The sequence below is a fragment of the Gossypium arboreum genome, chromosome 9 (genome assembly GCF_025698485.1).
Source record: "Gossypium arboreum isolate Shixiya-1 chromosome 9, ASM2569848v2, whole genome shotgun sequence".
Lineage (NCBI taxonomy): Eukaryota > Viridiplantae > Streptophyta > Magnoliopsida > Malvales > Malvaceae > Gossypium > Gossypium arboreum.
The window spans coordinates 75,135,369-75,151,376 of NC_069078.1; the positions used below are offsets into that span (position 1 = coordinate 75,135,369).

Here is a 16,008-nt window from a genome sequence, read left to right on the forward strand (position 1 = left end):
AAAAAAATTCCATAGCTACTAAGAGAGAAAAATGTTAAGGAGACTATGGGAAGTTAGAATATCAAGTTGGATTCAAGAAATGGAAGCTGAAGGAGAGAGAAAATCAAGATGAAGATTGAAATCAATAGAACAAGATAAGAACATCATGATTTCAATATATTTTTAAGTTTGATATTATTGAAAAAGCATGAGATTAATGTTAATTTAGAGTTTCCTTACATATTTTCCTATGTTCTTGATATGTTAGTGAAGAGAAAATAAGAGAAAGTAATGAGAAATAGTGTAGAAAAAGAAAATAAGGGTGTTATAAATATGGTAATGAATATCTTGCACTAAAATAGTTTTGGACAGCAGTAGTAGTCTAAATTTGAAAAATCACCAAATATTGTATAAATCGAATTATAGGATGAATAAAATATTAAATTAAAGCTTATTGAGTCTAGTTTCTTATAGAAGAAATTATGTAAGCAATGGAATTTTAAATCATGAGATATAATAAATTTTGTGAGACAAGGTCAGAATGATTTCGGGTTCCCCTGTTTTGACTTTGTAAAATCATAAAAAATTGGAGAAAAATAATTATAGGCTTAAATTTATATGTTTAGAATCTTGAATGAGTCTATTTTCAAGAGAAATAAATAGGAACATCATTCGAATTCTGTACGAGGATATAATTAATTTTTAGTAAAGAAGGGTCAGAACTGTCAGACAGCAGGACAAGGGTAACTTTAAAGAATAAAATGTACTTATTGGCTAAACCAAATATTCTGAAAATTTTATGGTAATAAGATATATGAATCTATTTTCAGATAAAATTAGCAGATCTTAATTTTGAGTTCTATAGCTCTATATATAAATGATTTATTGACTATGATATAGATGGACAGCTTGAATATTCATAAAAGTAAATAATAAAAATTTTAGATAATGTTACTTACAAGTGTGTTATATACATTAAGGATGTGGAATAGAGAGGAGAGGGAGGAAAACATATATGAATATTCAGCTAGTATGGTTAATTTGCATGTTTTAGGCTCAAGGACTAAATTGAATAAAGGTAAAACTTTAGGGGGCAATTTTGTAAAAATGTAAAAATGACCAAATTGAAGGGAATGAATTGTTTTATTATCTAAATTAATAAATTGAATAAAATTATTAATTTAAGATCGGGTGAAAATTGGAAAAATGATAAATTACCAAAATGCCCCTAAATTTTAGTATTTCTGCAATTTAGTCAGGTAGGTTCGTATAACTTGAATGAGCATATAAATATGTCGATTTAAATATTATATTGTATTTTATATGATGTTTGAATTGAATATATGAAGTGTATGGATGTTGAAATGAAAGAAATAATACATGTTCTGAAACTATTGAAAGGGATAAAATCTGTTTGAATATTGGGTTCCGGATGGATATAGGTGATTTCCCAAATGAAAGAGTTTATGCATGTGTTGCAGAAATAGATAACCCAGACGGTTAATCTGACAAAAGCTTTCTCAAGAATATAAAGTGGATAGGATTCGTTCCTGATTCACTATAATACCTCAAAGTGGATAGGATTTGTTCCTGATTCACTATGGTAATTTAAAGTGAATAGGATTTATTCCTGATTCACTATGGTAACTTAAGGCGGATAGCTTTTGACCTAAAAAGGTAATCCTGATTCGCTACAGTTACATGATATATGATTCATTATGGTAACCTAAGGTGGATAGGATTTGACCTGAAAAGGTAATCCTGATTCACTATAGTTACATGAGATGTGACTCGAGAGAGTGCTTGATGATTAAACGTCCTAAGTGTTATTTCTGAATATGAATTGATGGAATATGGAAATGTACGCTTTGAGCGTACTGTTGAAAAATCCATCAGAACTCCAATGACTCAACGGATGGAATATTTGATATGATATGAGAATTATAATATAAAAAGGATGTTACATGAAACATGAATATGAATGCTAAACGATATAAATTAATTGAAGTTATTTTAAAAGTCTCGGTAATGCCTTATATCCCATACCGGTTTCGAGTACGGGTATGGGGTGTTACAATCTGCCTTGCTATCCAAACCAAATTCATTGTCGAGTTTATCTCTACTCAACAAATGACCCTTCATATCTTCGAACGAGAGTTTGTCTCTGCCATAAATCAGAGTCTCCCTAAAAGACTTGTATGAAGAGGGTAAAGAGCACAATAATAGCATAGCCTGATCTTTATCGTTAATATGAATTCAACGTTCTTTAAATCATTTAAAAGAGTAATAAATTGACTGATGTGATTTCTAAGAAGCTCAAATTCGTTCATGCGAAACGTAAATAGACGTTGTTTCAACACTAAACGGTTAGTTAGAGACTTAGTCACATAAAGAGTTTCTAACCTTTTCCACAAGACGGATGAGGTTTCCCCTGTCAATACCTCCTGCAATACCGTATTCACGAGGTACAAATAGATTGCAGACAATGCCTTTTCATCAAGCTTTTCTCATTTTGTTTGATTTAGATTCTCAGGCTTTTTCCCGGTTACAACATTTTTTAAGCCGGTTTGAACTAGAACTGTTATCATCCGAACTTTCCACAGATTGAAATTTGTCTCACTATCAAACTTCTCAATTTCAAACCTTGTTGCTGTCATCTCTGTATAGGCTGATCTGTGAAAATTGAACTAGCTTTGATACCACTTGTTGCTAGGATCAACCCGATTAAGCAACAAGTAAAAAAATAGCGGAATAAATTAAGAAATTGAACACACAATTTTAACGTGGAAATACCCCTCCAAAGAGGATAAAAAAACCACGGGCAAAGATAATTTTACTATAATGGCAAAAGAACGAATAGTACAAAAGACGGAGATAAAAACTAAACACTGAAAACCTGAAAACTCGAAAACAAAAAACCCTCAAAATGTAAACACAAAATTCTTTAAATGTGTTATGAGTTCTAATCTCTAATGGGTGTATTTTTTAATGTTGTAAAAGAGCCTATTTATAGGCTAAATTCATAAGTCAAATAATAATAAAATAATCTAAACTAATCAGAGTTTGATTGAAACAAATAAACAGAATTTAACTGAAAGATTATTTCTCAAATTTGACTGAAATAGGAGTCATACTCAACAATTGAATTTGGGCTTGAGTAGCTAAACTATATCTCAAGTCAAGCTTAAGCTTAAAATAGATGTTTGATTGAGCTCGAGACGAGTATCAAGCTCCGAATTAGCTCGAGATTGAGATCGTTAGTATTCAAACTCAGTTTGGCTTGATTGCATCCTTAGGTCAATTTCTTTTATCGGTCTTTGTATAATTGTATTATGTGTAAGTTATAGATTTAGTCCTTATACTTTAATTTGGTTAATTTTAACTCTTTTATTTTTTAAAGTTTGAGATTTCAGTCAAGACCTAAACAGTAGCAATTAAAGTCATTAGGTCAAAATTTAATTCCATCTTTTTTCAGTCCACACTGAACAACACCCAAGAACTGTAAGATATAAGATAAATGTTTCCGACTTCTAACTATTGAGACTTGAATTTTCTAGGTGCAAATACTCGAGATTAGATCAATCTCATGTCCCTCGATAGACCCATTTTTATTGTCTTCAGTCAATTTTGGAGATGACAACTCAAATGAGTTGAATCGATCTTCCAAATTGGTCCCATTCGAACTAACTTCTAATGAAGCCAAACATTCATCATCTTCATTGTAATTTGGTGGATTAGATAATAAAATACGTTTCAGTGGTTCGCTTAGAGAATTAAGTTCCAATTCTATAGGAACCAATGAATCTACCTTGGAAATAATAAAACAGTCTTTAACCTCGTTAGAAAATCTTATGGCCTTGAGTACATTAAAGGTCACATATTCATCTTGAACTCGCATGGTGAGTTCACCTTTCTGCACATCGGTCACCTTTGTACATATCGATTAACGTCTTATCAATTGCCAAGAAAGGCCTTCCTATAGAATGATAGTGACTTCTTTATCTGTTTCAAAAACCAAAACAATAAAATCAGCTAGAAATATAAATTTATCTACACGTACCAACACATCTTTGATCTTCTCGTCAAAATATGCTAATGACTTGTCTGCTAGTTAGAGTGTAATAGTAGTTGGTTTGGCCTTACTAATAGCCAATCGTTTGAACACATAGGCATCAAGTTGATACTCGCTCCCAAATCACATAGACTCATACTATAGGAAGAATTTCCAATATTACAAGGTATGGTAAAGCTCCCTGGATCTTTCATGTTTGGGGGAAGCTTGTAACACCCCCTAACCCATACCTATGAACAGTACCCACACACTAGTGTGGTCTAAGGGACGCCCGTGTTGACATACCGTGTGCCTCACACGGCCTGGACACGTCTGTGTCCTATACCTGTGTGGCTCTCTGACTTATTGCTCATGAACAAATTAGTTTCACAATGCCAAGTCACAAGCCCGTGTACTTATCCCGTATAGATTTATTTTCAATTCGAATCTAATGCAGTTTTCACATGGCCAGAGCACATGCCCGTGTAATTTGGCCATGTACTTCACACGGCTGAGACACACCTAGGCAGTCTGTTTTACAACATTAAGGTGCAAGGGATTCACTACCTAACAACATGCCCATGTGCAAGCCGTGTGTCTCACACGGTCTGGTCACACGCCCGTATGCCAGGCCGTGTGAACTCAAAATGAGCCTTATAACTCAAATTTACTCACCCTGTAAATCTTAAACCACAAATAACTAAATTTCTAAACTTTTAACTTATTCAAATAACAATTAAACACGTTTAGAATATATTCAATCGACCAATTTGAACATCCAACCAATGTACCCTCACTGGTACCACAATTTATGTCAGCAAAGCATGGCAAGCATACTATAATCAAACTTGTTTATAATCATACTCAAAATATGCATATTTCATACTAAGCTTTTACATAATATAACCAACCTTTTTCGTTTATAACAATATTTACAATAACATTCCAAAATGACTACTTTTAACATCCTAGATACATGACATTTACCAAAAAGAAGAGTACTTCACCACTTTGAGCTCGGAATTGACTTGGATGCTGAGTCGTTAGTCATTTTTACACCTAACCTGCGCACGGAAGCAAACCGTACGCTGAGTATGCACTTAGTGGTATTTCTATAAACCAATACTTAAATCAAACATTAACTCATATACATTTGAACTATAGAATTTCCAAATTTCGTAAATCATAGTAATTCAATCATTTACTTCAATTTCATAATAACAACAATCTTTATAGTTAATCTCAGTAAAATATACAATTCCAGTTTTATTCAGAATCAGTCGGTTTCATATAAATATTCAGTATAGTAATTTACCCCTATTAACATAACTCGAACCTATACGGATACACGGATCCAACCAACACACCAGTACAGCACATAGTGCCTCATCGGCCAAGCCGAAGTAAATAGTAACAGTACAATAAGGTCCTCAGTTCCTCATCGGAATTATTCGAAATAGTAACAGTAATACGACACTTATAGTGTCTCGTTGATTCAAGGTCGAATATCCCTGACCACTTCCAATCCATGGCATGCCAACTATATCCGACTTCGCCCGACAGTTAATAGGGTTTTTAAATTATTTTCAATACCGTTCAAATAGCAGTCAATATACACTTCGATTCAATATTCACAATTCAATTTGATTCAATGCAATAATAGCAATACTTACCTCTAATTCACTTATCATACATACTAAATAATAAATGCAACAATTAATTATTAAATTCAATTTATAGAAATATAAACCGCAAATTTTGAATTATTCTTCGTTCACCTTCCCTTTTCATTTCTTTGTCGATGTCTCTGGTACTACGTTAGCTACGGAAAACAAACAATTAAAAAAAATTATCAATTCACCATCTCACATTACACATTTCAATTTCTATTTAACTTTTACCTAAATTCCATTTTTGTCCCTAAACCAAAACTAACTCTTTCTCTTCAAAACAAGTCTTATATTTTCATTCAATTCACACTTAAAACAAATTTCAACTCTCAATTATCACCATAAAACATGAATTTTAAAATTTTTTCAATTTAGTCCCTACTATTCCAAAACTTATAACTTCTTTTACAATTCAATCATATTCCCACTTCTAACTTAAACTTCTATCAATATAACTCCTAATTCTTCCATTTGTTCAACATGATCATCATTACAAAATTCACTAACTCTCTAAATTTCAACATAACCCAAGTAATATTTGTCTCTAGGACTCCAAAAACATCCAAATTACAAATAAAGAAACTAAATTAACTTACCACTTAAGCTTCAAACCCTAAAACCTCAAATTTCCCCTTTTCTTTTCTTTCTCATTGCTTTCTCCAATTTTCGTTTCTTCAATGTTCTTTCTTTTTCTTTTTATTTTAACTAATGTAATAAATATAATATAATAATAGTATAATAATAATATAGAATATTATTTACTTAAATTATAAGTAAAATATAATTATTACTAATATATGTTCCATAGCTATTCCACATGTAATTTACTATTACCACACACTTGTCACTTAAGGTACAATTGCTAATTTAGTCCCTTCACTTTTCTATAATCTATAATTAAACCTTTATTCTGTTTGCGATCTAGTCCTTTCTTCAAATTACTCTTAATTCAAACTAATTCACTAAATCAAATCCTAAGTAATCACTTAACTAACGTTCGTAAATATTTCTAATAATTATTTACAAATCTAATTTACAAGAACAGTAACCCAGAATTCAATTTTCGATACCCATAACTGTCAGTTCATTACAAAGTTTGTTTTGAAAAAATGCACTACACTAATTTGTTAATGCCACTGTCTCAAATTCCCTAAATATTTTCTTCTTAGAGAGGATATCCTTCATGAATTTGACATAGTTCGACATTTGCTCTAGAGATTCCACCAATGCGTTATTGATATGATGTTGTTTGAGTACATCCAAGAACTTTTTGAATTAGACTTCTTGCTTTTGTTGTTAGAGTCTTTGAAGATATAATGAGGTGGTGGAATCTTAGCTTTAATTGAAAAACTTTTCTATAGCAATTTCTTTGCATCTGATACGAATGTTAAATTGTCATAACTAATTGGTTGCAGGTTTATCTCATTAGGGATCGTAGAATATGTCTTTTTGTAAAACGAGAGTTTTAAAACTCGGTTGAACTTCATCTTTGTTTTGAGAAACAAAGAGCTTATCTTCAACATTAACAACTTTGGACTCCAACATCCTTCCACTCCTCAAGGTGACAACTTTGCAATGTTTTTTTCTTGAACTTATCAGATTTTCAGTGTTGCTCAACAAAGCACCTTGGGGTTTACTTCAAAGTTCGTTAGTTAGCTGACCCATCTGATTCTCTAAATTCTTTAATGTTGTTGTTTGGCTTTGGACCAATGCATCATTCTTTGTCATGTATGCCTTTAGCAAATTTTCAAGATTACTTGAAGACTTAGGTGGCAGAGTTTTCTAAACTTGCTGAGAAAATCCTGGTGGATGATTTGGACGGGATTGCATATAAAGGTTGCTAAGATCGGCCCCTTGATTACTCCATTAGAAATTTTGATGATTGTAGTAATTTGGTTGCAGTCCTAGCCCACTTCTATTTTGATTTTGATTACCCATGCAATAAATAGTGTAATACCCCGAAAATTTTTACAGTAAAATATTATCCGTGATATAGTAAAATAAGGAAATAAAGTGACAAAAAGGGAATTTTTGAGTTATGTCAATATTAGGAAGTATATTATGATATATTAATTCAAGAAAGGACTAAATTGCAAAGATGAGAGAAGTCTTGTTGCACAAGAGTAAATACTCAAAATTTAAGGGGTTGAAGTGTAAATATAAAAAAGTTGAAGGACTAATGGTGTAAATATTTTAAGGGTGGAATGATCTAGAAACCAAGAAAAATTGATGAATTAGGACCAAATTGAATAGGTGAAAAAATTATGAGGGACTAAATCGCAATTTTATCAAATTAAGTGATGACTCAAGGATGGAATTCTAAAAGATCATGAAAGGAAAAAATGGTCAATTAGTAAGAGAGAGAATTCTAGAATGTAATGATTATGTTGATGATATTTTAAATTAATTAATTAGATAAATATTATTTTATTAATATTTTTATGAGATGTTTATTATTATATTATTATTATTATTTATTTAGTATAAAAGGAAGAAAAGATGAAGAATTAACCTCACATTTCCTTTCCCATGCAACCAACGCTAGAAGAGAAGGAAAAGAAAGAAATTCAGTTTTCTTGACAATTTAGTCCTTCCACCAAAAATTCACCATTTTCACCCAAAAATCAAAAGAATTTCCATAGCTACTAAGAGAGAAAAATGTTAAGGAGACCATGGGGAGTTAGAATATCAAGTTGGATTCAAGAAATAGAAGCTGGTGGAGAGAGAAAATCATGTTAAAGATTAGTATCAATAGAATAAGGTAAGTATATCAAGATTTCAATATGTTTTTAAGTTTGTTATTATTGACAAAGGATGGAAATAATGTTATAGTAGAGTTTTCTTACATAAAGTCCTATGTTCTTGATATGTTAGTGAAGAGAAAATAAGAGAAAGTGATGAGAAATGGTGTAGAAAAAGAAAATAAGGGTGTTATAACATGGTAATTAATATCTTGTACTAAAACAGTTTTGGACAGCAGCAGTAGTCTAACTTTGAAAAATCATCAAAATTGTAGAAATATAATTATAGGATGAATAAAATATGAAATTAAATCTCATTAAGTCTAGTTTCTTATAGAAGAAATTATGTAAGCAATGGAATTGTAAATCATGAGATATGATAAATTTTGTGAGACAAGGTCAGAATGATTTCGGTTCCCTATTCTGATTTTATAAAATCATAAAAATTTGATAGAAATAATTATGGGCTTAAATTTATATTTTATAATCCTGAATGAGTATATTCTCAATAGAAACAAATAGGAACATCATTCAATTCTGTACGAGGAGATAATTAATTTTAGTGAAGAAGGGCCAGAGCTCAGGACAATGAATAGGGGTAACTTTAAAGAATAAAGCTGTACTTATTGGCTAAACCAAAATTCTAAAAATTTTATGGTAAAAAGATATATGAGTATAGTTTCATGAAAAATTAGAGTATCTTAATTTGTAGTTATATAGCTCCAGATATAAATAATTTAGTGACTATGACGTAGATAGACAATTTGGAATATTCATAAAAGTAAATAATAAAATTATGGATAATGTTACTTACAAGTGTGTTATCTACATTAAGGATGTGGAATAGAGAGGAGGAGGAGGAAAAATATGTATGAATATTCATCTAGCATGGCTAATTTTTATATTTTAGGCTCAGGGACTAAATTGAATAAAAGTAAAACTTTATGGGTAATTTTGTAAAAATTTCAGAAATGACCAAATTGCATGAAATGGATTATTTTATTATTTAAATTACAAAATTGAATGAAATTATTAATTTAGTTCAAGATCGGGGAAAATATGTTTTAGGGATTAAATTGAAAAGTGTTGAAATCATGGAAAATTCTGATATTTTATAGAATTCATGAACTTTTATCAATAAATATGAGAATAATAGCTGGAAATAAGGATTAAATTGCAAGAATTTTATTTTCCCTGACCCTAAGGATGAAATCGTCATTAATTAAAAGTTTAGGGGCAAAATGGTAATTTTTCCTAGAACATTAATTAAATGCATTAGAATATAAAATGAATGAAAATGATGATCAAATTTATTTATAAGGATCCGGACGACTCAAATATGAGACTTGATCGTAGAAAAAAAAAAGATATCGGATTAAGAAAATTATAAACACAAACAAGCAATGAGGTAAGTTCGTGTAACTTAAATTATATTATTAAATGCTTGAAATGTATGTTATTAATGTGAAAATAATTTGAATGTTCATTGTATGAAAATTGATGGAACATTGATATATTTGATAAAAAAGGGGAAGAAATCCCGGTTGAATAAAAGAAAATTTCAATGGATCTCTGAAAAGGAATTGACGGTAAAAAGGATCTAGCCTGGACGGGTGATCCTATCCTGATATAGCCCTCCCGAAGAATACGTGTAAATGGATTTAGCCCGGACGGGTAATCCAAATTAAGGTCTGAATTTAGCCTGGACTGGTAATTCAGATCCAAGCTCATTAGAGTAATCATCGTTGCAGGGGATTTAGCCTGGACTGGTAATCCCGACAATACTCTATGAGTTTATATTACGAGGATTTAGCTGGTGGTAATCCCACTTGTAAGGATGAGGTTCAGGGAGTGTGCTCTCGATATGAAATGTGTAAGACCATGGTTGAAAGATACCATGGCAACCTGATATGAAATGTGTAAGACCATGGTTGAAAGATACCATGGAAACATGACGGGAAATGAATAAGACCATGGTTGAAAGATACCATGGCAGTGTGACATGAAATGAATAAGACCATGGTTGAAAGATACCATGGCAACATGGCAGAAAATGAGTAAGACCATAGTTGAAATGCACAATGGCATCATGTCAAAGATAAATAAGACCGTGGATGGGAGACGCGATGCCATCTATTGAACAATTGATATTTAGGTAATATGTATCAGATGACGAATGGTTATATGAAATAGTTGTGTGAAATGTTTACAAGAACTGGTCATATGGAAATATATGTACAAAATAGTTGTATGAAATAATTATGAAGATAGATAAACAAAATAAGAATAAGTACATGGAATATAATTTATGTTAAGTTTGATATAAACTTTACCGGAATAAATATACATAAAATATATGGAAATGATGGTGCATGAAATATTGATATAATGAAATGATTGATATATACTTATGAAGAAAGCGGTAAGAGAATGATATGTTTCATGACATGTACATATATGATTATCTTTGATATGTTAATACAAGGAAATTATGTAAGTAAAGACAATTATTAAACTCAAGTGTAACATGTCAAGAAAATAAGTATATAAATGTTGAATTTATATGAAATATATGCAAGTATACTAACAATGATGTTGTTTGACGCTTAGACAAGTGTCAAGCTATTGATTGAATGGTAACATGTTTAATTATAAGAAGTATTGAAATGGTAAGTACTTAGATGAAAATAAAATTTAAGATTTTGCGAATTTTTTTTTATGATCCCGATTTAATTCTAGTTGGTTTTTAATGTATGTTTGGGGCTTCGAGGGCCCAATAGAGAGACGTTATGATTATTTTCAAAATATGAATAATAAATGACTCAGAATTATCTAAAAATATTCAGTAAACTCCGGTAATGCCTCGTACCTATTCCGGCAATGGATACGGGTAGGGGGTGTTACAAATAGGCTCTGCATTTAATGGAAAATTTTTGAACATATGACTATCTCCACAATAAACACAAGAGATATTCTTAAACTGGTTTGGTTACTAACCTGTCATGTTAGTATTAAAATCGTTAGTAGTAAATGTTCTTAAGCATGGAGGACACAAGATACCTTAGCTGCCAATAAAGTAAGAAGATCAACTTCATGTACACCTGCCACTCTTCTTCCCATGGTTGTTCAATTAGTTGGCCACTAATAGTTGTTGCTAGAAATTTTTTCAATAATTTCGTAAGATTCATTGTAGAACTTCAAAAAAAGGGCTTCGTTTGCAAAAGTATCTACCACCATGTGCATTGAGACAATTGTAAAAAGTCTTCAATTGAATGCAATGCAGAATACCATAGTGAAGGTATTTTTATAATAATTTCTTGCATAACTCCCAAGCCTCATACAATGATTCATCATCAAGTTGTTAGAATGTGGTGATTTCATTCCGAAGTTTAGCATTCTTATTATGTGAGAAGTATTTCATCAAGAATCACTCAACCAATTCTTGCGATGTGGATATGGAGTTAGGCGATAAGGAATTCAACTATGCTGGTGCTCTATCTCTCAACGAGTATGGGAACAACTTTTGTAACAGCCCGGTTTAGACCCTAGTCAGAATAGTGATTTCGGGACAATAAATTTGAGTAGTAAAAAATTATTTTAATATTATTTTTTATGCTTACAGTATGTGGTTAAGCATGTGTGAAAGTTTCGTATAAAAATTTAATCGTTTGTGTGCTTAATTTGATAAAAGGACCTAATCGCATAAAATGTAAAAGTGGCCTTCTATTTATTAAAGTGCTATTTGTTATGTCTTTATAATTGAGAGGTCTTTATGTTGTTATTTGACCATTGAGCATATGAGTGGACATTAATGGCCTTAATATAACGGTTTATTAATGTTTTAATGTAATGGTAAAATGGTAAAATGAATATTAATGTTAATTAAAATAAAACTAAAAGCATGAAATTAGCCATTTTGTTCATGCTATTGCCGAAAATCAAAATAAAGAAAGCCAAGTTGTGGTTTTAGGGTTCGACTATTGATTTTTGTGATTAAGGCATGTGTTTTGATCCGTTTTTGATAATTTCTACCTTTTTGTAATCAATGCTTAATAATCTATCAAGCCCATGTCTAAATTTCTAAATTTTTTGATGATTTTGAGTCGAGCTATTGATGAAATTATGAGTTTTATGAAGTTTGATGTTAGTAAATGAAAGATATGCATCGGGTTAACATGTTTTGCCTTTGAATTTTTGATGAATTTGAGTAAAATGGGCTAAATTGTGAAATTGGAAAATTGAAGGACTAAAATGTGAAATAAGTGAAATATGTGGACTTATATGAACTCTATGAAAATTCGTCCTAACATGTGTAAAAAAGGATTTTGTGTATTTTGTGATTCTGTGAATTAGGGACTAAATTGTCAAAATGTGAAAATGTGAGGGCTAATTTGTAAAATGCCCTAAATATGTATATATGGATTGAATTGAATGATTTGTTGAATAAAAGGGTTAATTTTGAATACATATAGATCAAGAAAAGATGAATCCAGATTTAGATCGAGGGAAATCGAAGATTATCGAGTAAACGATCCGAATCGTTAAATCCGATTACGAGGTAAGTTTGTACATGATAAATGATGTTATAGTTATGTTTTAATGCTTTGATAATGCATAAATTGTATAGATATTTGATTACGGTTTGAGCATGATGATAATCGACTATGTTCGGCACTAAGTGTGCGGTTCGAAATAGCTTCGGCTACAAATGGCATTAAGTGTGCGAGTTGGAATAGCCTCGGCTATATGAGGCACTAAGTGTGTGATACGAGATAGCTTCGGTTTATTAAAATGGCACTAAGTGTGCGAGATTGTTACGGCTTCGGCAAATCACTGATGCACTAAGTGTGCGAATTTTTAGAGCTTTGAAAGATTTTCGAATGAATTAATGTGATGAACGGAGAGGTATGAATGAAATAGATAAATATGGGAAAGTACAGGTACGTATGATACCTATGTGGTAGTTGATACTATGTGTATGAAGTTGATAAATTTGTATATACTGTGACAACCCGAATTAGGGCCTAATCGGAATAGTGGTTTCGTGACCACAAATCCGAGATAGAAATAATTGTTTTATAAATATTTTGGGGTTTATGATATGATTGCATGATTGTGTGAAAATTTCGTGATGAAATTCTATGCCTAAAGTGTTAAAATTGAAAGTAGGGACTAAATCGAATAAGTTGCAAAATTTGCATACTAGAAATTTTAGTATGAAATTGTTTTGAAATATTTATTAGGAGGTCTTAAATAGCAATTCTACCAATTTTAAGTTCATGGACAAATTTAGGACATGGAAGGAATTTTTGGAAAGTTTAGTAGTAAGGGTATTTTAGTCATTTTGATATTAAATGAAATAAAATGGGAAAAATAACACAAAATAGTCATCTTCCCATTTAGTTGCTGCGAAACTTCACTCTCTCCATAGCTAGGATTCTTCAACTTTCAAGCTCCATAGTAAGTGATTCTAAGCCCGTTTTAATGTTCTTTACGTTTTGGAATCCGGAAGCTCGATTAAGCTTATGCTAGTAATAATTTAACCTAGGGTTCATATTTGGAAAAATACCCATAGGTGAAATTTGTGTATTTTGATGTTTTATGATAGAATATGAGGTTTTAAATTGTGTTAAATAATTTGTGCTACTCGGTTTTAAGTGAAAACGAGTAAAAGCAAGATAATCGGTAAAAATACCTAATGTTCATAACTATATGATAGAGTGGAATTTGATGTTGTTGTAGAAGAGAAAATGTTCAGCATATCATAAAACATAAGAATAAGGGCTGAAATTAAATTCCGAGCCTAGGGGCAAAATTGTAATTTTGTAAAAGTTAGGGGCAAAATGTAATTTTTCTACAATGTGATTTTGGATTGAAATAAATAGTATGAGTATTAAATGAGCTAAATGTGTTATTATAGATCAAGAAAGGCTGGAACCGACCTCGAGCGGGGAAAGAAAAAGTTTTGGACTAAATTGCAAAATTTCCATATTTTGTACCAAGGTAAGTTGTATGTAAATATTACAATAATTTCATGTACATTCTTATATTTCAGCCTATTATATAAATATACTAGCTGATGTTAAAATATAAATTGACTATGGGAAGAATGGAAATAAATACTGAGAGAGAGAGATCCGGTTGAACATTCGAGAGATCGAATGAAATAGAGGGCGTAGCTAGGTCACATGTATGATGCTGAGTGCACATCATGTGTACAAGAAAGCTACGAGACACCCTGTAGTAGCTAGGTCACATGCGTGATACGAGATGTATCCCATGTAGACAAGAGAGCTACGTGAAAGATAAATGTAGCTAGGTCGCATGCGTGATTTCAAGTGAAGGACACCATGTAGACAAGAGAGCTACGTGAAAGATAAATGTAGCTAGGTCGCATGCGTGATTCCAAGTGAAGGACACCATGTAGACAAGAGAGCTACTGAGACAAATCGGCTAGGTCGCATGAGTGGTACTAAGTGTTCCCCATGTGTACAAGAGAGCCGAATTAAATGAAGTATGATGGTGGGGTGTGTCTTTGAAACCGTTAAATATCGAGGATTGATCCGAATTGTTCAACGGGATGGTTTTGTGGTGACATTGTGGTTTGGACCTACACTTATAGTGAATGAAATGTGGTGAAAATGAATTGTGGCATATACATATATACGATAAAATGAGGTTAGCATAAAGAATGTGTGAAAGAGTGAAATTAGTATTAAAACTGTTTTTAGAGGGCAGTAGTGACGTGATTTTGAAAAATCACCAAAAATAGGAGGAATATAATTAGAGGTTGAATGAGATGTGAAATTAAAGCTTAATGAGTCTACTTTCATATAAAAGAAGCAGGGCAAGCAAAGGAATTCTATATTTTGAGATATTTACAATTGTAACTGACTTGCTCAGGATGAATACGTGATCCCCTGTTTCCACTTTGAAAAATCATTAAAAATTGTACAAAGCAAACTAAGAAATATAGTTTACATGCCTAAATTCCTTATTGAGACTAGTTTTAAATACAACAGACTTCAGGGTTGTTTGAGTTATGTACTGAGAGAAATTCAATTCGTAGTGGACAGAGGTCAGGCCAGTCGAGCTGTGTAACAGGGAAACTTTAACTAATAAACTGTACTATTCTGCTGAACCAAAATTATAAAAAAATTTAGCAAGAAGCTTTATGAGTCTAGATTCAGGGAAATTTTACGGATATGAATTTTGAGTTTTGTAACTCGAGTTATGATTTATTTAGTGAATATGACACAGCAGAGACAGCTTAATCGAAGTGGAATAAGTAGTGAAGTTAAAGTAGACATACTTGAATTGTTGTGTAAACATGTTAGATTCTTAAATTAGTATTTACATACTACTTACTAAGCTATAAGCTTACTTCGTTTTCTCTCTTTGTCTTATAGTGTTCTCCACTTACTCAGAGTCAAGGATCGTGAAGATCTACCCGCACTATCATACTTTGGGGTATTTGAACTAAATGTTTTGAATTATGGCATGTATAGTAGGCAAAAATTATTTTGTTATGTGTCATATTTGTATAGGTTTAAAATATTAGTTCTGA

General features: G+C 31.5%; 1 non-coding gene across 1 annotated transcript; it reads left to right on the plus strand.

Moving 5' to 3' along the window:
- The first annotated feature begins 11,725 nt into the window (after positions 1–11,725).
- On the plus strand, positions 11,726–11,832 carry LOC128281130 (small nucleolar RNA R71). Its single transcript, XR_008271344.1, has one exon. It is a non-coding gene; the product is annotated as a small nucleolar RNA R71 (small nucleolar RNA).
- The last annotated feature ends 4,176 nt before the right edge of the window (positions 11,833–16,008 follow it).